Genomic DNA, 24,086 nt, shown 5'->3' with positions numbered 1-24,086 from the left:
AATCATTGTCAAGTGCTTCCAGAGACTGGTTCTTTCACACTCGAAATCCTGTCTTCCTGCTACACTGGAACCACACCAGTTCCAGTGTAGCAGTGTGATCTGCCTACAGGTCAACAGAGGATGCCACCTCCACGGCACTCCACTGTGCCCTTTCCCACCTGGTCACAACTCATATTTCAAAATGTTCATTGACTTCAGTTTAGCATTTAACACTAAGATCCCCTCCAAGCTTTGCTAGCTTGGTATCAGCTTTTCCCCCAGCAACTGGTCTCTGGACTTTCTGACTAACAGATCCCAGTCAACATCTCCACCTCCACTATTACCCTGAATAGCACAAGGTATGGAACAGGCCTGTTCACCCATGATTGCGTTCCTGTTCATGGCTCATACACCATCAAGTTCACGAGTTGACAACACAGTTGTAGTCTGATCAACCTAGGAGATCCTTGTGGACTTCAGGTGGACTGGGAGCCGGGCACACACTCCCATCTACATTAATGGAGCTGTAGTGGACCATGTTTCAAGCTTCAAGTTCCTTGGCATCCACATCTCTGATAATCTCACCTGGTTCGTAAACCACAGACTCACCTGTGCCTGGGATACTGGGGGACTTAACTGCTGTACCATTGAGAGCATACTCACAAACTGGATCTCAGTGTGGTATGGCAACTGCTCCACATCAGACTGTAAAGCATTCAAGCGAGTGGTGAAAACTGCCCAACACATTCACTGGCACCCAGTTACCCCAGCATGAGAAACATCATCAAGGATGTCTCTCATCCTAACCTAAACCTCTCACCTTCCTCCCATCTGGCAGGCATTACAGGAGCCTCCACTCCCGCACCAGTAGGCTCAGAAAGAGTTTCTTTCCTGAGGCTGTGACCCTGCTGAGCTCCACACCACCACTCTAATGGCGCTTTTCCACTACACCGTTCCAGCACGACGTTGAGTAGGTACTTTTTTGTAATGGAAAAGGAACCGTACCGAGTCGAGGCGAGTCGTGCTGAAACTGTGTAGTGGAAAAGCGCCATAATAGCATCATTACATTAATTACTGCACTGTTTACAGTACTTAAATGAACATGTAATTTGCACTATTGATATTTTACACAGTCTGAACCCCTACACCAGGGGTGTCCAAACTTTTTTCACTGAGGGCCATATACAGCAAAATATACGAGGGGCTGGGCCACTTACTAGAGGTGAGGTAAATAGCCTCACATCTATTGTATTAAAGTAAGAAAAATCCTTTAAAAGTAGGTCAAATTTGCTATATTGTTGAATATATTTACAGAAAAAATCAGCCGTCATCACAGCTTTCCATAAATGGATTTTTATTGATTTATTCAGAAAAAGGGTTGGTAGCTAATTCTCAGAACAGCAGCCTCAGATTTCTTCTTAGTCAGGATGGTGATCGCATTCACAGTACAGAGAAAGAACAATAAAGGGGAAAATGGGATGGGTACCAGGGTTTCCCACAGAAAATGTGTTAGTTAAGGTGGTGGGGAGCAGTGAGACATTTTTAGTTTTTGTTGACATTGTCAAAAATGTGATAATTCCACTTAGTTTATTACTGAGGTCGTACTAAGAGGTGGTGGTGTACTTGGGTGCATTATATTGAATGGTGTTCCTAATATTTTGCCCTCCTCATGTATGTTGATGGAATGGACAAAATATTAAGAACACCATTCAATATAATGCATCCTAATACACCACAATCACTCAATAATGAACATAAAGCAGAATTTTAACCTTCTTGTTAAAAAATGTAGTATAAGCTTCATGAATGTAGAATTTATAGCAGAGCTGCTGTATTGGATTAAATTAGATTGCACAGGTTAGGCCAGTGATTCTATTTTATATAGTTAACTTATTCTCTGAACTATATTTTATAGTAATTACAAGTTATATAGTATTATACAGTTAAGTAGTGATATTCAGCTTCAGTAGCATCACGTTTTTGTTGAATCTGCCTCACTCTCTCTCTCTTCAGGACTGCTGAATGAGAAAGCCTGAAACGTGTTGCTATAGTAACGTCACAGTTACCTGTCTGAGGATTAACGTTGTTAATGATGACATCACATGGCGCTGTTTTCATTAGTTTTTCTGAGCAGGTTCTGCCTCAGATGATGTAGATTTATGTTTTAACCAGCGGTCTGTGTTTGTTTCCTTAAACTTAATATCACTGTTAGCGTGTCTGTGTTATGCTAGCGGGAGGTGCAGCGAGAGCTACAGGTGTGTTCAGGGTCGAAGTCAGACAGTCGGACATAGAGGTTCCGGCCAGTCGTCCTGCAGTAAACACCGCTGCAGACGTTGGTTGAACATTAATATACATCGCTGTAAATGTGTGCGGGAATATAAGTGTTGGATTTGCGGGAATCAATTAAATTGTGCGCAATACAATATACAATACAATATATATATTTATTTTTGTTTTTTATTTTTTTAAGACGTTAGTTAAGGCGGCAGGCCTGTGTTGCTAAGGCGGCCGCCTTAACTGTAAAGTGCTGTGGGAAACCCTGGGTACATTTCAAGCTTGTTATTAGGGCCCGAGCGGCAACTGCAAGTCGCCTGGCGAAAGCCCTATTGAAATTGTAATGTTTATTATTATTAGGGCCCGAGCGGCGACTGCAAGTCGCCTGGCGAAAGCCCTATTGAAATTGTAATGTTTATTATTATTATTATTATTATTATTATTATTATTATTATTATTATTATTCCGACATTTCGTGCCCCAATTTCGCCCCTTTCCCAAATCCGAAAATGCTTATACTTTTGCACGGACGTCCGGCCTCATCCGAAATTCGATATGTTTGGGTGGTCGCACATGGTCGACGCAGAATGGCGGAATAGCGCCCCCTACAAAGTCCAAAAATGCCCATAGGGAATTTTGCTAACTTTGTCCTATGCTCACAAAATTCGGTACACATATGTATTATACCCACATATGCAAAAAAGCCTCTTGACCTCATGACCTCAACCCAACAGGAAGTCGGCCATTTTGGTTTTGATTTTTCCCGCCTAAAATTAACTCCTCCCACAGCGTTCGCCCGATCAAGTTCAAATTAGGTACACAACATCTCCAGACCTAGCTGAACTTAAGTTGTGCTCTGCGCATCCGTAGGTCAAAGGGCGTGTCTGCCAGGGCTCAACTAACTTTGGCGTGCTCGCCATGTACATACGAGTGGCTCTCACGCCCACTTACTTCATCCAATCAGCTTCAAACTTGCTGGACATGATGATGGCTCCGCCCTGAACGTCCCGATATATTAACTTCCCACGTAACTCATAGCGCCCCCCGGTGGTAACAGGAAGTTAACTAAGATCCATTAAAATTACATACTTTGCCCCATCAACTTCATTCAGAACCAGTTGGTGAAGCTACATTATGAAGACTGTGAAGCTACGAGTAATGGTGTCCGTGTGGCGACGCGGCGACCATCAATTCACATGAAAATACCATGAAAATGAAAATCGCCATGAAAATACGTTTGGCTTTTTGATGGCTTTATTGAACTCGTATCATCAAGAAAATTGGTACACAGGTCCAGGGTGCCGACCTCAACGTCTCCATTCGCTCATAAGCGATCTCAGGATACTGTGTAATATATTTTTAACTCACCTAAAACGGGAACGGCATTGCACTCAGTGGGAGCATTGATACTGCGTTTTGGACTCAAGGATGGCTGGAAGGTCAGGAGTAAACTTGGTGGTTGAGATGCAAAGCAGTGCGGGCCATATTCTATTCTAATTATAAAATTTCCTGCGGGCCAATTAAAAATGGACTGCGGGCCGCAGTTGGCCCGCGGGCCGTAGTTTGGACACCCCTGCCCTACATTGTTCAAACATTTTACATATAACCGACTATGCATATGTTATTCATAGTCTGCATACCTAACCAAATGTACGCCTGCTGTTCATACTGTTCAACCACCTATTTTCTAACTCTGTCCACTGCTCCTTTTAAATATTTACAAATATAATATTTGTATATTGTAATGTTTTACTGTCCATCCCTGTACATATATATATATATATATATATATATATAACAGCACTTATAGGGGTGTGACTAAAACATAACAATATTTCTCATCGAGGTGAATGCTGTCTGGTGAAGCAGTGTTCAGGGGGTTGCACGGGGCGCGCACGCCAAATAAAAAACAAGAAGAAAAAAGACGATTGGTTTTCTATTGCTCATTTGCACGTCATGTCATCTTTTTTATAATGTCACTGTGTGGGTCATTTCCTTGTTGCAGTGGGCGCCCTTGTTCTACTTTGTGAACTACTGTAACAGCTTCTACCTGCTGAAAAGATCTCACAGTCGGAAGTAGGAGATTGTGAGAGGAGCAGGGGTAGGTTGACCTCAGGTCTCTCCACGGAATGCCTGAGGTAGGAGGAGCGAGGGGAATCTAGCGCAGCTAATTTGTATGGTAGCCTTATGATGCAAAAAGTAAAATTAGTCATACGTATGTTGTTTTATTTGTGTGATATAGGATTTGTGTAATTTACTTTTATTTCTGTGTTTTTTATTTTCAATATGTAATAATTTGGTATAATCTGTTTTTTAATTTCAGTTTATATTTATATAGGCTACTGGAATTGTTTCTATTCATATTTCAGTTTTTGGATTTGTGTTTGTATATAATTTTGGTATTTATGGTTGTTATTTCCATAAATACCAAAATTATCTATCTATAAAATATCTATTTATATGGGCGGGTGTAGAGGGGAAAACCTATTACAATGCTTGCATATTGCATACTGCATATGATAATTCATACTTAGAAAGTAGAACTGAAGAGACGTTCACTAAAAGATGATTAGTTAAAACATTTCACAATGCACCTGCGTTGTTTTGCATTTTGTGACTTTCAGTCAAATAAACACAATTTTTCCATGTCGCCATTGAAGTTTAAAAAAAAAAAGTTATAAAATCTCATCTCATTCTCGTGAACCCAATATCGTGTATTGTCTCATCTCGTGAGCTGAGTGTATCGTCACACCCCTAATCACTAATGTTGAAGCACTTTCTTTCCTGCCCTCATCTGTAAATAATATTGTATTTTTGCACTTCTGTTTGATGCTAAGTGCATTTCATTGGTTTTGTACCCGTAGTCCAGCAATGACAGTAGATATCAGACGCAGGGGAAGCTGGAGAGTATTTAGAGAAGTTAACAAATTGTTAGTTTTTACTTTTTTGTGGAATTTTTTTCACAATGAGACACATATAGAATGACTGGAGCCTCATCCTCTTGCATGGCAACACAGTGTTTATGCAGGTGTCACATCGGAGTTACTGAGCCCTGACACGAGCAGAGCGTCAACAGAGGCATATGCAGGGGGGCGGTCCTGATGCTGCCGTATACACAGGAAGCTGTATTTATGTAATTGACATGTGTAGCAACAGCAGCAGTGTAGCCCTGCAGCTGGTCTGCTCGCTCTAATCCAGTCCTGGAGGCTCAGCTTGTTTGTTTTGGGTCACATTTATGTGGTGGTGCTTCCAGTGTCATGTTGTATCAGGCTTAAAGATTAAGCTCATTGCTATGTTTCGTGGGATGAAACGTAAAGTTTCTTTCTGATTTGAAAGGCCACAGTGAATAATTTCCCTCATCTGCATTAGTTACTCACGTTTTGGATTTTCATTTTAAATATAGTCATAAAGCTCCTACACACAAATGATTCACTCTCACAAGTGTTTTTGTGGTGATTAGGATGCTCAGGTCTGTGTGGGTGTGTACAGGCTGTTTATTTAATTTACCTCCTTCACTCTTATGTTGGCTGTGATGCCATTATTAAGGCAGGACTAATCACCTGTATGGGTGTTCAAGACCTTTAATAACCTGTTTTCGTTTTCCCTCAGTTGTGTCAGTTCGTCAAATGATCTCAATTATTAGACATTTTTCACAGCTGACATTTTGACTTTTCTTAATAGGAAAAACACAGGTGTTACTAATAACACTAATGATGACTCTGTTCTATTCATAAAACCAGCACGCACAGTGCCAGGACACTGAAGCCAACGCAGCTTAATGGACTTTATTATTTACACTTGCTTTTCCTACTGTGCCATGTCAAAATGTTGATGATGTGCCACAAAATTAGAGAAGATATACAAAAAAAAAGACAACCGCAATATGTTGTACACCTGATTTATGCTGCAACAATCTGATGATTGAGAGAAAATTCACTGTCAAAATTATCATCAAAAAGGACAAAAACTGTTCTGGTTCCAGCTTCTAAAACATGAAGATTTGCTTGTTTTCCCTTCTATTTAACATTGCTTGTTAATTGAATATCTGAGCGTTTTGAACTGTTAGTTGGACAGAACCAGCAATTTGTAGACCTCACCTTGGGCTGCTAGAAACCGTGATAGACATCTTTCACAATTTCCTAACATTTTATTGACTAGATGATTAATTAAAATTGAAAACTGTTGTTATTTGCAGCCCTACACCGAACTAGGGCTAGGCAATATGTCAATATTACATCTATCATGATAAGAAACTAGATATCAACTTAGATTTTGGTTATTGTAATATTGTGATATGGTGTACGTTTTTTTTTCTCCTGGTTATAAAGGCTGCATTACAGTAAAGTACTCTTCTGAACTTACCAGACTGTTCCAGCTGTTCTATCCCACTTAGTCATTTTGTCCACAGTACTGACGATTTATTAAAAGTCTCATTGTGTAAATATTTTGTGAAAACTACAATAGTCATCCCTAAAATATTGTCACACTATCATATCAATATCTGATATATTTGATTTTTGTCCATATCACCCAGCACTACACCCAACACAGCAAAGATATTTGTACAATAAAAAATATCAACAATGGGTCAAAATGTATTATCTCTCTCACTGAAAAATTCATTTTTAATTGTGCTTGGTTTACATTAGTGGATGTTTAACAGCTGTTAAAAATAGACGTCACATAGGCTTATGTGCTGAATGTTCACATCGCGTGCAGCGCAGCAGTTGAAGTTCAGTTAAGTGGAAAAATTCCAAACAACAAATGTTGGGCTAAAGGAAGGATTTGTACATGAATGTCTTGCCCCCCTTCTCTTTCTCTCTCTCTCTCTCTTTCTCTCTCCCTCTGTCTGCATCCTCTTACCCACTTGCCCTCTCTCTTCCTGTCCTCCCCTCTTCTCCCTCAGGCCCTCTCCTCCTTTCCTTCCTTCTGACTGACATTTCTGTAATGACACTGTCTGAGCTCCACAGGCCCTGCCTCCATGCCATCCTTAGCTTACTATGCGCCACACACAGGGCCAGTCTGTCACACTGAAAGCCCGACTGGCACGCCTCACATCTATATCAGACCACTAAATGCCAATAATGGCAACTCAGCTTGATTAAGAAAGTAAGCATCCCTCTGCTCGGTTGGCTCTCCTGTAGATAGAGTTGCCCTTTGCCAAAGGTTTATTGGACAAAATCCCAGATGCTCTGCTGGTCAGCCTGTTTGAGGATTGGGATTCTGTTGAGAAGTGGGTTAAGCCCCATATCTCTTTATATTTGGGCAGGGGTATTACAGTTGTGACTATGAGGGGGTTATCTTAACTTGGCATTGTTGAACCCTAAGTGTTTCTGGGCTTTGCTGCTAATATTATGCAGGCTTTACTTACTGGAGCAGTAGTGGGTGTTGTTGGCAGAGAGGTCTGCATCTGCACAGTGATACTTACAAAAATTATAAATTCATCTGCATTGTTTGCTTTTTAAAACTGGCTTGGGTATCACAATGGTAAGCACATTTTACATGAGGAAGTTGATCAAAATGCACTTATATTCTAAACAAGCATCTACAGTATTTCAGTAGTGTGTGTGGTTTGGTGTGTGTGCATATATACACATACTGTATTCATGCAAGTGCACATGGCTTTAAATGTACTGCTCTCTTGTGATGTGTCTGCTAGCTGAGTTTCTATAATTACCACAGCCTGCAGCGCCTCATGGGGAGCATATTAACACACACGAGTGGAGGAGCGAGAACCAGAGCACATGGACAAGTCATACTTGAGAGTGTTTGCATTTTTGCTGACATCTGATGTGTGTGTCTGTAGAAAAACATATGAATAACAGGGATGCACGGTTGATCATGCTCGTCCAATGTTGTTATATTTAAAATTTTGTTAATCAGTCACGTGATTTGAATGTGCAGTATACACCATCCAACCAAGTCAAATGATTAAAAAAAATTGTCAAACCATAATATGGAGCATCTTTTGAATAAATAAAAATGAATCAGTGTGCTAAATATGAGGAAATAAAACAAGTCTAACAAGTCTGAGAGTAAAAACATCTCATTTCTGTGTAGTTTTTGTAACTACATGATGCAAAATGTAGGTGTGAAATTTTCAATATGCCAAATATGCCAAGGCGACTAAATAAAATAAAAATGATTTGATGAAACTGAGGCATGCAATCATGATTAAGAAGAGAAGAGATTTATTTTTTCACATGATCGTGCAGCTGTACTGTACAGTCAATACTTAATGTACAGTGGGCACTCTTTCCCACAGTGTCCTCTTGTTTTCGTTTAGCTGTGACCTCACATAATCGTCTAACCTCTCACCCCAGCGAACAGCAGGCAGCAGCACTATATAAACCCCCAGCTACATAGCTGTAGTATCAAGCAGACCACCACTGCCTGCCACCACACTGCAGCCCCACACTATTGTCTGATTGGGGATGTGGAATTAGGAGGTGAAGTGTATGTGGACATGGCATGCCAGCGTGTGTTCATTTCCTCCTACTTCTTTAATTCCACTTAGTGAAATGATAAGAAGTAAAGAGGCTGGAGAGCCTTCATAACATCTCATGTAATCTAAGGCTGGCTGCTGTGTTCTGCCTTATAGCTCTGCACGCAATCCCATAAATCATGCTCGGGATTACCAGGTGCATACAGTTGGTAGGGTGGACAGCATAGGCGGGCTTTCTGTTTGTATGCTATCCACTCTGAACTAATGATAACAAGGGAACCGGGGTAGGTGGATTGTGGTGCGGACAGAATCCTCTGGGAGTGTTGAACAGTCATTGTTATGTAATTTCCTCTCAGTGTGGGTAGCTGTGGGTTTGTTGGTGGGCTCAGCGTGGTAATCTCACAAGCATTATCTGTCTCTCAGAATCAGAGGATGTTGTGTGCAGGACTCACTCATCCGTGCCTGCCTTTTGTAAAACCAACCAATCAGCCAGGCCGGCCTATTTTTATCCATCGATCATAGCCAAACAGATTTGTCCTTGTGCATGTAGTCAACATACTCAGTCCCAGTCTTTTCTCATTAGTTTAGGCATTTCCCGGACTAATCTGACTTCTTCCAATCACTCCATTTTATCCAACCACCAACCAGCTGACTGTGGGCCATGTGACTTATAGGATTGCAGTTAGTACCAAAACAGTATTAAGGTTTGGTGAGAGTGTTTAGAGTGCCTATAATGCATTTTCACACTACCAAACCACAGAGATTTCTGTGCAATGAAAATACAAATATAAGTAATATTTTTCAAGTAAAGGAGACATATTGTACACCAGCTAAATTAAAATAAAGCTCAGCTATACCTCCCTTCAAAATGTAGAGCACAGTGACTACAGAAAAGCTTTTAGGTTGTCAGAGTAGCAAATGTTGTGTCTTTTAGGCCTCTAAAAAAATTGCAGCAGAAAAATATATTGTTTTAGATTTTAAATAACCAGTGCCATCAAAAAGCTAAGTGAACAGGCTCAAAGCCATGCGACTTTGCCACCTTGTGGCTTTAAATCAACTTTTTGTATGTACATTTTGCACTTTTCCCTTTGCAAATTTGTCAGTTACTCTATTTTTAAAGCCAAGGATGTCTTTGAGAAGTTTCTTCTCCATAGAGAGCATGGCCAATGCTCTGAGTTGATCCTGTGACATTGAGGTCCGGAGGAAGGTCTGTTGAGAAGCACCGCTCAGATCCAACTGTCTTCATAGGAATTTTGATGAGGATCTTCAGCAGAGCCACAGTCAGCGCTGGTACAGAGCCACAGCACCACTGCTGTTCTTGAAATCATCATTTCGGTAGATGAGTGACAGTTAAATTTTCAGCTTGCTCTTGTTCAGCAGTGGGTAAGCCTCTGTGGTAGTGTTCAGTGCTGCTTCAGGGAACCTGCTGTTGTACTGTTGGAATTTGTCTCCCTGCAGCAGCGCAGCACTGATCAGGTACTCAGTGAAGTAGAACCACTGTTCTGCATGGCCCAAGAGAGTTTCACACGCCTAAAAAAAACAATGCACCAATTTAATACGGTAGGGAGATAGATATAAGTCAACATTACGATATATAAATATATATTGTACTATAATAAAGTAATATATAAAAACTATGTATGGTTTATTTGATAGGGACAATTCAAATGAACATAACACCACTATAAAACAAGATGACAAGAAGTCATGTTGCCCACTTTTCTGCATAATACAGCACTACTACAATTAAAAACATTACAAAAAAACCAACACCACATATTCGGCTTCTCTCTCACCTCTGTAACTACCCTCTGATGTTCACCTGGGGCTGGTATGCTGCTTTTCTTGGCCAGCTGCTGCTGAGTTTCACCACAGCTATGTTCTCCGCAGAGAGCAGGGAGGGAATCTCTGAACAGAACCAGAAAATTTACATAGTTAAGTTGTTTAAGCGTCACAGACATGAACATGATAACAGTAATATTTATAAAACAACAACATACAAATAATTTATCAGATTTTTTGCATGTTGTCTGTGAACTGCTTCATGACTCCTTTTACAAAGACTGAGTCAGTGTCCACGTGAGCCATGATGTGATGGAACAGTTCCAGGAAGCATCTGAAATTATCCTCCAGTAGCCTCACAAACACTCCACCTTCTCAAATAGTGGTAGGATCAAACTTGAGTCCCTGATGGTTTCAAAACACCGGAAAAGGTCATCACTCTATCAATCATACTGCTTCACTTCATAGATCTTGGAAAAATAGCCAGAGAGTCTAGTCAGGTCAAAGAAGAGTTAAGTTAGTGAGCATAGCATTGGACATAGTGTGCATTCACATACACATCTCACACCTGCTTCTGCACACTACCTGTCATGGACATGGAACTCATCGTCACACACAAGGAAAATGAGCTGCATAAATAAAAAAACCTCTTGCACATCATGGGCGAAATGCGCATTTACAACTTATAACAAAAGTGTGACTGACTCTGAAAGTGCTGAGGGCTGTCCAATCCCACAATTCATCAAGTCCACAAGGGGCATCAAGTGGAGTTTCTGTAGATTTCCAAAGAGTCCACTTTGGGTGCACACTTCACCAGACTTTGCACGGAAAATTACCCAGAGTCCCACAGCAATAAACTACAAAGTGACGATGTAAAGAATACTACTAATTATTATTATCAATAATACAAAACAATAATTATTATAATAATGATAATTGACTGTGTAAAATATTTAATATTGATGACTTTTTTCACTTCTGCTGTGTTGCAGTGAGGTATAAAGTACACGCAGAATAACAGGCATATAGGCTTAATGACGTGGATGTGTTTATTATAATCAGCTAAGCTAGAAGGGCAAAGGTTGGTTTTTGTCCGTCTACAATGTGAAGGTCCTCAGTTGAGGATTTAATGTGAATGTAATATTAGCATATTCAGCAGACATAGATTGTAGTGACACACAGGAGAGATAGACCTCTCTACTGTAACAAAATACATTTACACCATTACTGTACTTGAGTACAGTTATACAGTAGGTATGGGCACTTAACCGGCGTGTTGCAATTTTGTGGGACTGCCTGCTTTAGTCCACGTTTAAGAGGGAAATATTTTATTTTACTACATTTATTGGTAGGCTATTTTGCAGTTTCATTTCCAATATCAAAACAAAACTTTTCTGATCTTATTTTTAAAAATATATTCATGTTTTTCTACAAACTTTTTTCATTTCACAAAAGATTGTGATTTGATTTAACCTCCACTGCTACTTTTACCATCATTTCATCTGAAGTTGTGTGCATTCATAGATGTGTGTCTGCACACATCTGCATAGATGTCTGTCCCCTCTGCATGCGATGGCAGATTGGAAAGGTAAACCACTGTAAGCTGCAATGCTGGTTTTTCTCTTATTTATGCGGGGGACACAGTAGCTGTCAGTGCTGCTGTTCCGCTGCTGGTGAAATAGTAATGAGTGTGTATAGCGGAGCTGAGCCAGTGTGGTTTACAGCCTGGTTGCACTTGTAGGCGAGACCAGGCCAGAGCACCATTGGCTGGCTGTACATGGTGTCTGTGTGCCGGTGATGGAGACTGAACAAGGAGGCTTTGGCTACTGCTGGGATAAACCTAACTCAGAGACTGAGGTTGGACTATTTTTATATCTTTGGTTTGGAAATGTTTAAAGAAGCTGCCTGGAAAATATTTCACCATCTATGTCATGTAAACCCTTTAAGAAATGAGAGGAATGGAATGTTTATTATTATATCTGGTTATATCTATAGTTCAGTTGAGGGTTTCAAATATGCTAATGTCAAAAATATTTATTAGGATTCAACATTTTGAGGCTTTTTTATGAGAAACATTTAATGTATCATTCTTTAAACATTTATATCAGTTTAAGTACTGTATCATGTGGACTGACCTCCGAAACATTGTGTCAATTAGAGCTGTAATGATTAATCAATTTATGGATTAGTTGATTGACAAAAAATGATTTGATACATATAAACGGATAATTAATTATTTGAGTCATTTTTCTGGCAAAAACGCCAACATTCTCCGGTTTCATCTACTTTGCTGCTTCTCTCTTCTTTCTGTTTTAAATAATATTGTAAATGTAATCTTTTGGTGTTTGGGACTGTTGGTTGGACAACACACGTCATTTGAAGATCCTCAGTGCTAAGAAGCTGTGATGGGCATTTTTGGACCATTTTTCATTAAACCTTTCATTGAATTTAGCCATTAGTTTCTTAATTAATCAACATCAGATTAATCAGTAATGTAAGTAATCTGTAGTGTGGATTTCAGGTTTGGTACAGTAGGATGATTTTTGTCTTTCCTGACTCTACAGATTTGGGAAAATCAGAGCTGTGGCCTCAAGCTTAACTATAAAAGCTTAAGCTTAACTAAACTTAACATCTATCATAATTAGGGATTTCCGATAATATCAGCCCTCCGATATTATATCGGATATCGGCAGAAAAGCCAATATCGAGCATCCCTAATCATAATGTATAAATATTGTGTTAAACTTGACTTCACTTTCTGATAAATTTTGATAAATAAGTCCTCATTTGCAGTGACTGATATTCTTTACTTACACTACAAATAATTCTTAAAGGAGTTTTTATACTTAAGTTTCAAATAATTCCTAGTAATACAATTAGTTCTCAGTGTTTGCAGATTTAAAGTACATCTTTAATAAAGACAGATGAAGCTGCCATTCTGTATGTTCAGTTCTGACTTCATTTTATATTCACAAAATTGTGACTGGCTTGTAATCGTTGATCATTTAAGATTTTCAACACCTCTGTGGCTTGGACCTTCACACTGCAAATTCACAGTTTGGTGGAAACTGCGACACAGCATCACCTCCAGTTTTTAGACTGATGGTGTTGTCCATGTCATTCCAACAAAAGTAAATATGGCAGATGGTCAGCTCAGCAGAGGTGTGCTAGAAGGGTCGGAGAGGTTTTGTTTTCTCATGACAACAAAATAACTGTTTTGTGATGACCATGAATGAGAGCACATTGAACTTGTTATTTTGTCATTTGTCTTGTTTTCCTGTTTCCATCTGTAGTGATGACCACTGTGTGAACATAATTGCTTAAAAGGCCATCTTCTTTCCTGTCTTATGTTAATGGTATATCCCATTTATCATTTGGTATGATCCACTTCCATAACAGAATAGCCTTCAGTGATCTAACTCAGTCAAAGTCACCTGTTGAATAGTCTGGATGAAACCACACCTGTAGTAATACGTGTATGCAGTAGTACAGAAACTCAGCTGTTTGTTTATAGTGTGGTAGTGGTGGTTTCCAATGAAAGGATTGAACCTGACCCTGGACTTGTGATTCTGACAGATCACATATGGTGGGCTAGTTTTCTCGGACCCGGCAGTTCTGTTTGTAGTAGTCAGGTATTCCTTTCTTTCATGTTCCTTTTAGCCAGATTAGAGCTAACCTACAGAACCATATGTCCAAGTTAGCACAAGAGGAACCCTTTGTGTGTGTCAGGATGCAGCCATCCTTCATTCCTCACACATAAATGACTACGACCTAGTGTACCTACAGTCAGAGTTTCTCAGCATAAGGAAATGGAGGCACAGCCAGCTGCTTCAAGACCATTTCTGAAAGTACTTCATTAGAGCCTATCTTCCCAGCCTGCAAGCACGTCAGAAGTGGCTCTATGACACACCAAACATCAAGTTGGCATCACTGTGATGGTAGTTGATCCTCAGTTACCTTGGGCATTCTCATGATTCTGACAGATCACCTGTGGTGGGCTAGTTTTTACTTGGACTTGGCACATACGTTTTATTTGGAGTAGCCTCAGTCGGCCATTCCTTCATTTCAATAATTAATCAGTACACCAAGTGTAATGAGCGGCGGTATCTACCTCAGCTCATATTTCAGCTGCTCTGCTGCTCTCCAAAGTTATTTGAAACTTTTAATTAAAATTAAATAAATGCAATTATTCTCAAGAAAATTGAAGGAAATACAGTGAGAAAATGACATCAAATTTTAATTAAAAGGTCAGGTCTGATGTTGACATCAAGACATCAGACAAGTAGCGATAGTGGTCCGGTTTGAAGGGCCCCTCGGTGGGCAGACCCAGGTACTTGGCCTGCTTGTATGTCAGCTTGGTCAGCTTCACTCCCAGTTTGTTCATAATATCATAATTGGGTTTTGGATGTGATACTGATGGTATAATATTATGACATTCATGCATTCAATTGTGCATGCAGTCCTCACAAATCAACACTGATTGATGAGTTTAAAATATTTCTGTAATCAATATTTGGTCAAAGCGGACACTACGGTAGCTTTATCTTTAATGATACTGGAAAGCCTCTCTAGTTTCAGACTAACTGACTGAACGTGAAATCAATAATGACAGAACTGAAATATACATTTATAATGTAATATCACTGCTAATATCAGAATTATTGCATTTTTATGTCTTGTATGTTCGAAAAGTAATAATTGCCTCTGTTGAAACTGTTAAATGGCTTTGACACTCCTCATTAGTATTTTAAAATACTTCGTTGTAGGTGTTTCTGGCTTGTTTTTGTATTGCAAAGTAGCTCTGCATGTCTTCCACATGAGCACACAGGCTTGTGATCTGCTGACCTTTGGAATTTGGGGCTATAGTGCAGAGCTCGATGTTCTCACTAAGCAAACAGGTCAGGTGTTTGAATTCCTCTAGATATCTGTCTCTCTCTGTCTCCTTTGCTCTTTGTCGATATTTAACTAGAGTTCTGTTTTGGGGAATTCCCCTGCTGTGTCTTTGTGTATGCAGTGTTAACGTGGCAGGAATAATGCCTTTGGTTCACACCTTCTCATCCAGAAGAAGGAATCTTGATGTTGTGTTAAGTTTGCGATTGTCCACCACAAAGGTGTAGCTGTAACAGATCAGCCAACACACACACACCAGTGCCTAATGTCAGTCCCATTAGAACCAGCATCCGCGGCCATCTGCACCGTGACTCATTAGACTGTCATTTCACGCCGTTTATAGGCTGTGTTTGGACGCCTTGGCTTCAGCCTCGCCCCAGGATATCAGACCTCCTCCTCTGGCAGTGTCCCCTGCGGGGTGTGGCTTGAGGACAGGGATTGGAGAATGCTGCTCGTATCCCAACCCCCAACACTCCATGCATCATTACATTTCTACTCCCCCACCCTTCAACATCATCTTCCCCAGAGGTCTCGGCCTGTAACGAGAGGACAGGGTGGAGCATCTGTTCCCCGAGCCACTCCTTTTATCCGGTGGCCCTCCCTTTCAATCAGTCTCTTTTCATACCCCCTCTAGTCTCAATCTCTGCTGTTACCACACACATACACACACATACTCCAGACAGACCATCTGAATTGTGCCCCCTCTCCTCTGCAGTCTTTTGATTATTTGGTGACTCAATCTTTCAATCAATTTCTTAATCCTACCCTGAAAATGTTGCACCCCTTCCAGTGCCCTGATTGTATATTTCTGTCTTCAATGTGTCATCTTCGTTCATGCCTGTTAACCATTTTCCCTGCTGTGTGTGTGTTTGTGTGTGTGTGTGTGTATGCATTCAGGTGAAGAGCAGAGAGACCGTAAACTGAATCTGACGCCACCACACGCTCAGTACACCTCTGAGATGCTCAGAAACCACCTGACAGGTCAGTACTGAACATGTGCACACACTGACACAAAAACAAACACACAAATGCTGTCACATGTGCAAAGAGAACGGCTGAATGAAGCTGTGTTACGTCAGCACATTAAAGAGGGATTGTGAGAGACATTAAATGACCTTTTGGGGAGAGAAAACAGCGGTTCCTCTGACATGCTGGCTCTGACCTTTTTTGATTTCTCTCTTACTGTCTCAGCCCTTCAGTTCTGAGTATAGACTCCTATCAGGTAGTTTGAATTAAAAATTGAGGGGTCAAATCGGGTTACTTTATTTGACTGATAGTAGTACACAAGTCACGTACAGACATCCTCAAATATGTCTTTTTTCCTGCTCCGTAGAAACATTTGAGACAGAAAGCTGTCAGTGTGAAGCAGAATACTTATTAGAGCTGTGCAGCTGTGCAGAGCATTTACACCCTGTGGAGAAAATGTACGTAGGTGAAGTGATTTCATGACTAGAATCATATTTCCAGTTTATTTAACTACAGGAGCAGGGTCTGAATTTTGTGTGTGTGTGTGTGTGTGTGTGTGTGTGTGTGTGTGTGTGTGTGTGTGTGTGTGTGTGTGTGTGTGTGTGTGTGTGTGTGTGTGTGTGTGTGTGTGTGTGTGTGTGTGTGTGTGTAGCAGGTTAATGTATGTGTGTAAGGAGCTCGATTTTACCAGGGATACCTCAAGAAATGAAGTCCTGGAGGAGGAAACATCATCCAATGGCTTGTAGCTGATATACAAATCATTATTTAATGATTTATTGACTGTTGATAAAGACGTTAGTTACTGCCTGAAACCTCTTTATAAAGAGTGCATTATTGTGCTCTCAGTTTACTTTATAATCATCTGTTTATTTTTGGCTCATTTACCCAATTAGAAACAACTTGGAAACAGTTCAGCTCAAAATGAATAAAAATGAAGATATTTCAGCACATTTGGCATTAAAGCTACTTATGATTCATTTTGTGCTGCCTCTGTTTCTTAGTATGTTGGTGCACAGTTTTAAAGAAAGCATAAGCTGACGTTTACAGTCTACGTGCACATTTGAAATGTTTAGTCAGAAATTCAAACAGCTCTTGCCAAGGAGGATCCGGTGCGCAGTCATATGTGGGATATACTGATTACTGATACAATTGGCATGGAGAGAACTGATTACTGATTTGGTACAAAGGGATTTTCTCTCTGTGCAGAAACAGTCTGCCCTACTTACAGAGACGCCACCGCAGCCTAACCTGCTGTTCCCAGCTGGTGCTGCTTTGAAATGCATCCCCCCACCCCCACCCACACCCCCATGCTCCTCCTCCTTCCCCTCTTTTCTCCTCTTCATCTCTCTTCGCTCCTCCTCTCTGAGTCTGTGCAGAAGGCTCGCCGTCCCCCCCCCCCCCCTCCCCGGTATATGAGCCTCGTCCTCTCTGCGTCAGACAGCTCCATTCATGAAAAGTGTGACGTGAGCAGGTCTTCAGCGACCCCGGTGACGCTGCCTCCCACCCACTCACAGCCCAGGTGCTGCGGGAGTCAGAGGAATGTCTGTGCTGCCTCTCTCCCTGCTTTTTGTGATGTTTATCTCCGTCCTGATCTCAGTCAGTTCAGTCTTTCTCCCCAGGGTTTTTTATCCTCATCCTTGGCTCTGAGCAGAGAGAGGACCATGAATCTGAGCTCTGTCTGCTGTGAGTAATCTGCTGATGCTGTGTCTTTGCGTTTACATCTGCGTGGAGGCGGTGCGATGTGGAGGTGGCTCTCCCCCCTGCTTGTGTATGATTTGTCTCTGGTGTTTTGAAAGTTTGCATCCTTTATCATAGATGTGAGACATCCCTCTGTGTTTGTGCTGTTTGTATGTGGACCAGCTGTCAGTGTTTGTTCAGTTAGCAGTACTGCAGGAACGTGTTGAGCGGTCGTGCGTTGGTGCGTGCAAGAGCTATTTTAGGCACAGCGGTGATGCTGCTGCTGCTTTTTGATGCAGTATTTCTCAGTGCCCTCTGAAGGACAGGTTGTGATGTAGGTAAAGGTATAGACCAGCAAAACACGCCCTCCGCCTCCAGATGTTACAAATGAAACAAACACACCTTCTGAGATGTGATAAGGCTGTTGGTCAGAGATGACACACTTTTCTGGGACACACGTGTACAAACACACACGCACACATATAACATTTACTCTCCTATTCCAGTGTCTCATTTTGATTTAGTTAACAATGCCTTTCTCTTTTTCCCTGCAACTTCAATCCATCTCTTTATTTACTCGGCTTGGCAGCAGGAAAGATCTGTGTGTGCCCACCTCTGTCCTCTGCTACTAAACATGTTTATGTAACTGCACAGGATGAGTAGCCGGCAGCCGGGCTTTAGAGGGGAGGAAGAGGAGGAGGAGGAGGAGGAGGAGGAGAGAGATCCATCCATCCATCCATTCATCCATCCATCTATTTACCCATCCATCCTCCACAGAGCGTTTAAGTTAATGGCTACATGCTCATATCCATGAGGATTTTGCCATTTTGATTTTTTTTCTCGAGTGTCTAAATTCAGCTGCTTAGAGTACAGAATTTAATATTTAAACATAGATGAGGTGCATGTTGTGTTTTTTTTCTTTTTTAAGAGCAATCAGGGATAGTATAAACCCATGAGCTAATAGTAGCACTAATGTGTATTGATTTCCTGGCTTTTTGCTGTGGCAGACATGTAGTACTACTTACACTTCCTGTCGTTAGACTGAAATACTCTGTTTGTTTTTTATTCTTTTGCTCAATAGCTTTGTGCATTTTCATATTGCAGCCATTAAAATGGTGTCAGTCACAACCAGTCTCCTGCAATATGAATGTTTGTCTGTTGTGTCACTTTTTTTGTGTCTGCCTCTCTCTTCAGCCCTTGTTGTTGGTGGGCCAGGCAGGCTGTCCCTATTAAAAGAGCACAAGGGGGATTGTTGTGGCAGCAGCTGCTCTGGTGTGCAGAGTTGTGTGTGTGTGTGTGTATGTGTGTGCGTGCTGCTGTCTCCTGGCCGTGCAGGGCAGACAGGCCCAGTTCACATGGAGCCGGCTCCTCTTGTGTCCTTTGTTGTCGCTCTGGGAGTCTTTCACATTGGAGCGTGGTCGGTACAGTATCACGCCGCAAGCAGCCACAGCAACAGCAGCAGCAGCAGCGGCAGAATAGCAGTTTCTCTCTCACTTCTTTGTCTGTCTCTCACTCATTTTTCTCTGCTCCCACTCTTTTCTGTTTCCAGCTACAAAATTGCCTCCATGTCTCCGTCATTCACGGCCCTTCTCTGTCTTCCTAATCTACTTTACGCCGAGCCATTTTCTCTTTCGACTGTCTACTTGGCCCCTCCGTCCCTCTCTGTCCGTTTGCATTCATCATCTATCCGGATGGATCTGGTTAGCATTCATAAATAGAGCTCTGTAAAGCTTTATTGTTAAGAATAGCTGGTAACAAAGAGTCGACTTGACTGAAAAGATATTTTCAGAGCAGAGTATGCGTGATAGTCACAGATTTTAGTCTTGTAGGAAGCTGTGTCCTGGTTACAGTGCAGGCTGCAGCCTTACTGAGAGTCAGGGAGAATGCAGCTGGAGGGAGAGTGTGTGACGTGTCGATGGCGCACACTCTTCTCTTCAGTTATTTATTTTCTCCAGTTCTGACTTGTACCGACTGAGGCTATTTCAGGCACAAGTTACATTTGTGTGCTTGGGGTTCTAATGATTCACAGCCACATTAACTCTTAATCTAAATTTTCAATATACTCTTAAAGAATGCTGCACTGGTTCCCCTCTACTCTTCTCACTGTATACAAACAGCTGCACCTCCAGTCAGTAGTTAGTCAAACTCCTAAAGTGTGAAGATGGCACCATCCCCATTGGGCTCCCCTCTGGTGGGGGTGAGTATGCCTACAGGTGGGAGATTGACCATGTGGTATCCTGGTGTAGCCAAAACAACTTGGAGCTTAACCCTCTAAAAACAGAGGAGATGGTTGTGGATTTCCGAAGGAACACAGCCCCACCCACCCTCATCACCCTGACTGACTCCCCAGTTGAAGTCCTTTCTCTTCCTGTGAACAATCATCAGCCAGGACCTCAAGTGGGAGCAGAAAGTTAGCTCCCTCACCAAGAAGGCACAGCAGAGGATGTACTTCCTGCGGCAGCTGAATGAGTTCAACCTGCTAAAGCCAATGGTGGTGCACTTCTACAATGCCATCATTGAGTCCACCCTCACCTCCTCCATCACCAACTGGTATGATGGTGCCACTGCCAAGGATAAGGGCAGAGCAGAATGTAGTATATCATTCGCTCTGCTAGTAGGGTGATTGGCTGCAACCTGCTGTCCCTCCAGGACCCGCATGTCTACAGGCGAGCAGCAAAGATCATGGCTGACCCCTCCCAACCTGGGCACAATCTTTTTCTACGCTCTCCTCTAGGGAGGCTATCTTGACTATAACCTCACACCAAAAGAATAGTTTCTTCCTTTCTGACTTGGCCTCATCAACAAGGCCCAGGGCTCCCACTAACACAGACTCTATCCCGCTCATAGTCACTGCCAGTCATAGAACTTTAATCTATAATCTTATATTGTCGTAAACTCATCACATCTTACACTGCGTATTACATTAATGCCATTATTTGTATTCTTTCTTATTACACTTGCACATTCCCAGTCAATATTTTGCACATTACGTGTAAAAACTCTACAGCTTTCTTTACATAGACGTTTTTAATTTAAAAGTTTGTATATTTATTCTACCTGTCTTTCACGGTAGTTGTATTTTTCTCACTTTGTATAGATTTTTTAATTTTTATGCATCACTATACCAAGACAAATTTCTTCTATTTGGCCATAAATTTGACTCTGAAGAATGCGTTGGTCAACTAGGATCAATTTGACTTGTTTTGGTTTGCTGGACTCACTGGCAGACACCAGCGTTTTGTACTTCAAAACGCTCACACTCTCACGCTCTCTCATCAGTAAACTCTCTCTGGCAGTTTCATTCATCCTCTCCCTGAGAAATGCAGCTCTCACAACAAACCAGGCATATTCCACATGATCCCACCTGGCACGTTCCCTGCTTTGACCTTGTTCTTATTTGCCCAGCAACACCATTCAAACCTGGAGCAGGACGGTAGGCTGGCAGGGATTACTGCTCTGTGGCCTGCTATCCCCTCCAGCCACCACCAGGTATTTAAATCAGGTGAGTCACAAGAGGGAATCAGAATATGAAGAAAGGGGGATTATAGCAAAATGTCAGCCATGTGAGAGCAGATGCCTGAACACTGTGCCAGAATCTGTTTATATTCCCCCCTTTCAACCGCTGGGCCTGCACCAACAGATTATTACTTTCAACCACCTAAAGCAGGCTGTCCAATCCACTCTGTCAGGCCTCATGGCTATGACAGCGAGGGAAAGCTGATTTAGACATCAGCCCACATCCCGACAATCAAATCAGGACAGGGCGGCTCTCATATTTCCGAGGTTCCTCTGTTTGATGTTCATATCGTTAAATATGCTACCATTTTGCCTGCTGCACCAAATGGAAAACAAATGTGAGCAGTATGTTTCCAGATTTCTGTTTCATAACATTGTTTACTGACATGATGAACAGCGGCCCTGAAAGTCCAGAGTCTGCATTAATTACCAGATACCAGAGTGCAACTGTTCAACTCTGTCCCAGAATAACAGATGGTCACATGTGTGGTTCAGAACGGAGTAACTTTGGCTATCGACTGATCTACTGATAAGACTGTTTTGTTATTTTAAAACTCTGGACTTTTCCTGTAGTGGTTACTTAAAAGTGCTCTTGACATCCTTTTTTATTTTTGGTAATGTTGTTTCAAGTCAGGAGAGATGGAAACAGTCCATAGCAGGTATTTATCTTTCCTCCCAGCAACAAGCTCTTGAAGATGAGTGGACTAGTATCTGTGAAAGGGTCAGATTTCACTCTACTCTTTTATAGTCATAAGTCTCTGTATGCCTTTGGTTTCTGACAATATGAATGTAAGATTTAACAGTTCCAGACAGGTGTTTAGTAGCTGGACGTTTTTGAGGTAATTTGAACCCCTCTTCTTTTGAGATGGCTTTGCTGCTCCGAGAAATATTCTGATAAAAGCAAGATACTATTTTAGATGAGTGACCCACTCCTTGCTTTAAAAAAAGGTGAAGGCCACAAGGCTGTGGTTATTTTAAAACAACACTATTCTCTTTACAATCTGACTGCCTTAGTGGATAACAGCAACCTCCAGGCTTTTTGGCCTCTCAAAACCTGAGAGTTGAATGAGAGCAAGTGTGACTGGTAGCAGAAGGTCAGGATAGATGCTGTTTTGACATGGTAACGTGTAAATGATGAGGTGGGATAGGAGGCTAAATTGGCTCTTTGTTGGCGGGGCAGCTGCCACCTAAAGGAAGGTTTCCCCTATGGGGCCCAGCAGGGCTTCCCTTAATGAGGAGCAGAGTGACGGAGACACAGGTGACACTGCTGCTGCTGCTGCTGTGTTTGTGAGTGTGAGAATGAATGCAATGTGCATGTTAATAGGCTGTCTTATGATACAATAAAATGTTGCAGGAAATCCAGCTGCTTTAATGAAGGTACAGTACGTTAAAACACAATCGAAACGACCATATTGGCGTTTGCTGAGTGGCACAAAAAAACTGCCTTCCCTAGTGGATTGCTGGGAGTCGTGGGATTATTGGATCCTGCCAGACACGCCCCAGGCATGTGTGTGTATGTGTTTATGTGTATATGTATGTGTATGTGTGTGCGTGTGTGTGTGTGCGAGCATGTGTGTTCTCTGAACCTGATCCCCTTGTACCACCAGCTGCTGTGAACACACACTCAAACACATGGGCACACATAGTAACAATGCCAGGGAGGTGTTTATCTGCCAAAGTTGCTCCAAACCACTTTTTCTCTCTCTCACTCTCTCTCTGTATATACACATATATATGAATATAAAGTGACCCCTAGGCTGCTGGTATACCAAAAATGTACATACCATAATGTATCGTACTAATGGCTGTTGACATTAGGTCGCACAATTGAAAGGAAGTGTGTAGAGGATGTATGGAGGGGAAGACTGAATAGGGTCTGTGTTTGTACAAGCTTGTCTCTAGAGCTCTGTAGGGATTAAGGGATCAGCCCCTGATAATTCTCTCTCTCTCTCTCTCTCTCTCTCTCTCTCTCTCTCTCTCTCTCTCTCTCTCTCTCTCTCTCTCTCTCTCTCTCTCTCCTCTCTCTCTCTCCCTCTCTCTCCCTCTCCCTCTCCCTCTCCCCCTCTCACCCTCTCTCGCTGTCTCTCTGTCTTTCTTCATTTTATCCATTCTGCTGAATATCTGCATTGTGTTCTTCTCTGGAGTGATATCTACCTCATGCAAACATGTAATGTGTTTTTTTTTTGTTTTTGTTTTTTTGTTTAACATCAGAGTAGCGGTCAGTGTGACCTTTTGCCAGTCACGGTCACTTTAGGAAAGTACAGTAAATAAATGGCTGTGTAAATGAAACCCCTCTTGATCAGGCCGGACATTATTAATGGGATTCTATGCCCAATAGAGATCTCCCATTACAGATTAATGGGAAAGGTCTGTTTCCTATTCTTGGTGTCAGATATAGATGCATAGACTTTGTGTATATTCAGCTATTAGCACAGGAAAGAGATTGGGTAGAGCAAGAGTACCAATGGGTGAAAATTCTAAGCATTTGAAAGGCATCTGATTTTCTTGTGTTGAGTTGGGTTATGGGCGGTTACTGTGCATGCAGGCCTGTGTCTTG

General features: G+C 41.7%; 1 protein-coding gene across 3 annotated transcripts in view; it reads left to right on the top strand.

Moving 5' to 3' along the window:
- si:ch211-45c16.2 (mitogen-activated protein kinase kinase kinase 13) overlaps window positions 1-24,086 on the top strand; it is a 40,162-nt gene that overhangs the window by 4,357 nt on the left and 11,719 nt on the right. The window contains exon 2 of one of the 3 annotated variants that reach the window (XM_062431370.1): window positions 16,268-16,351. The gene's annotated coding sequence lies outside the window, so the exon portion shown is untranslated. Of the gene's footprint in view, window positions 1-16,267; window positions 16,352-21,136; window positions 21,516-21,947; window positions 22,189-24,086 lie in introns of those variants that run through there. The other 2 variants (XM_062431371.1, XM_062431374.1) reach the window with 2 other exon arrangements.

Source organism: Scomber scombrus, chromosome 13 (genome assembly GCF_963691925.1).
Source record: "Scomber scombrus chromosome 13, fScoSco1.1, whole genome shotgun sequence".
Classification (NCBI taxonomy): domain Eukaryota; kingdom Metazoa; phylum Chordata; class Actinopteri; order Scombriformes; family Scombridae; genus Scomber; species Scomber scombrus.
Note: the sequence above shows the minus strand (reverse complement) of the source record. Positions and strands in the feature narration are given on the sequence as shown.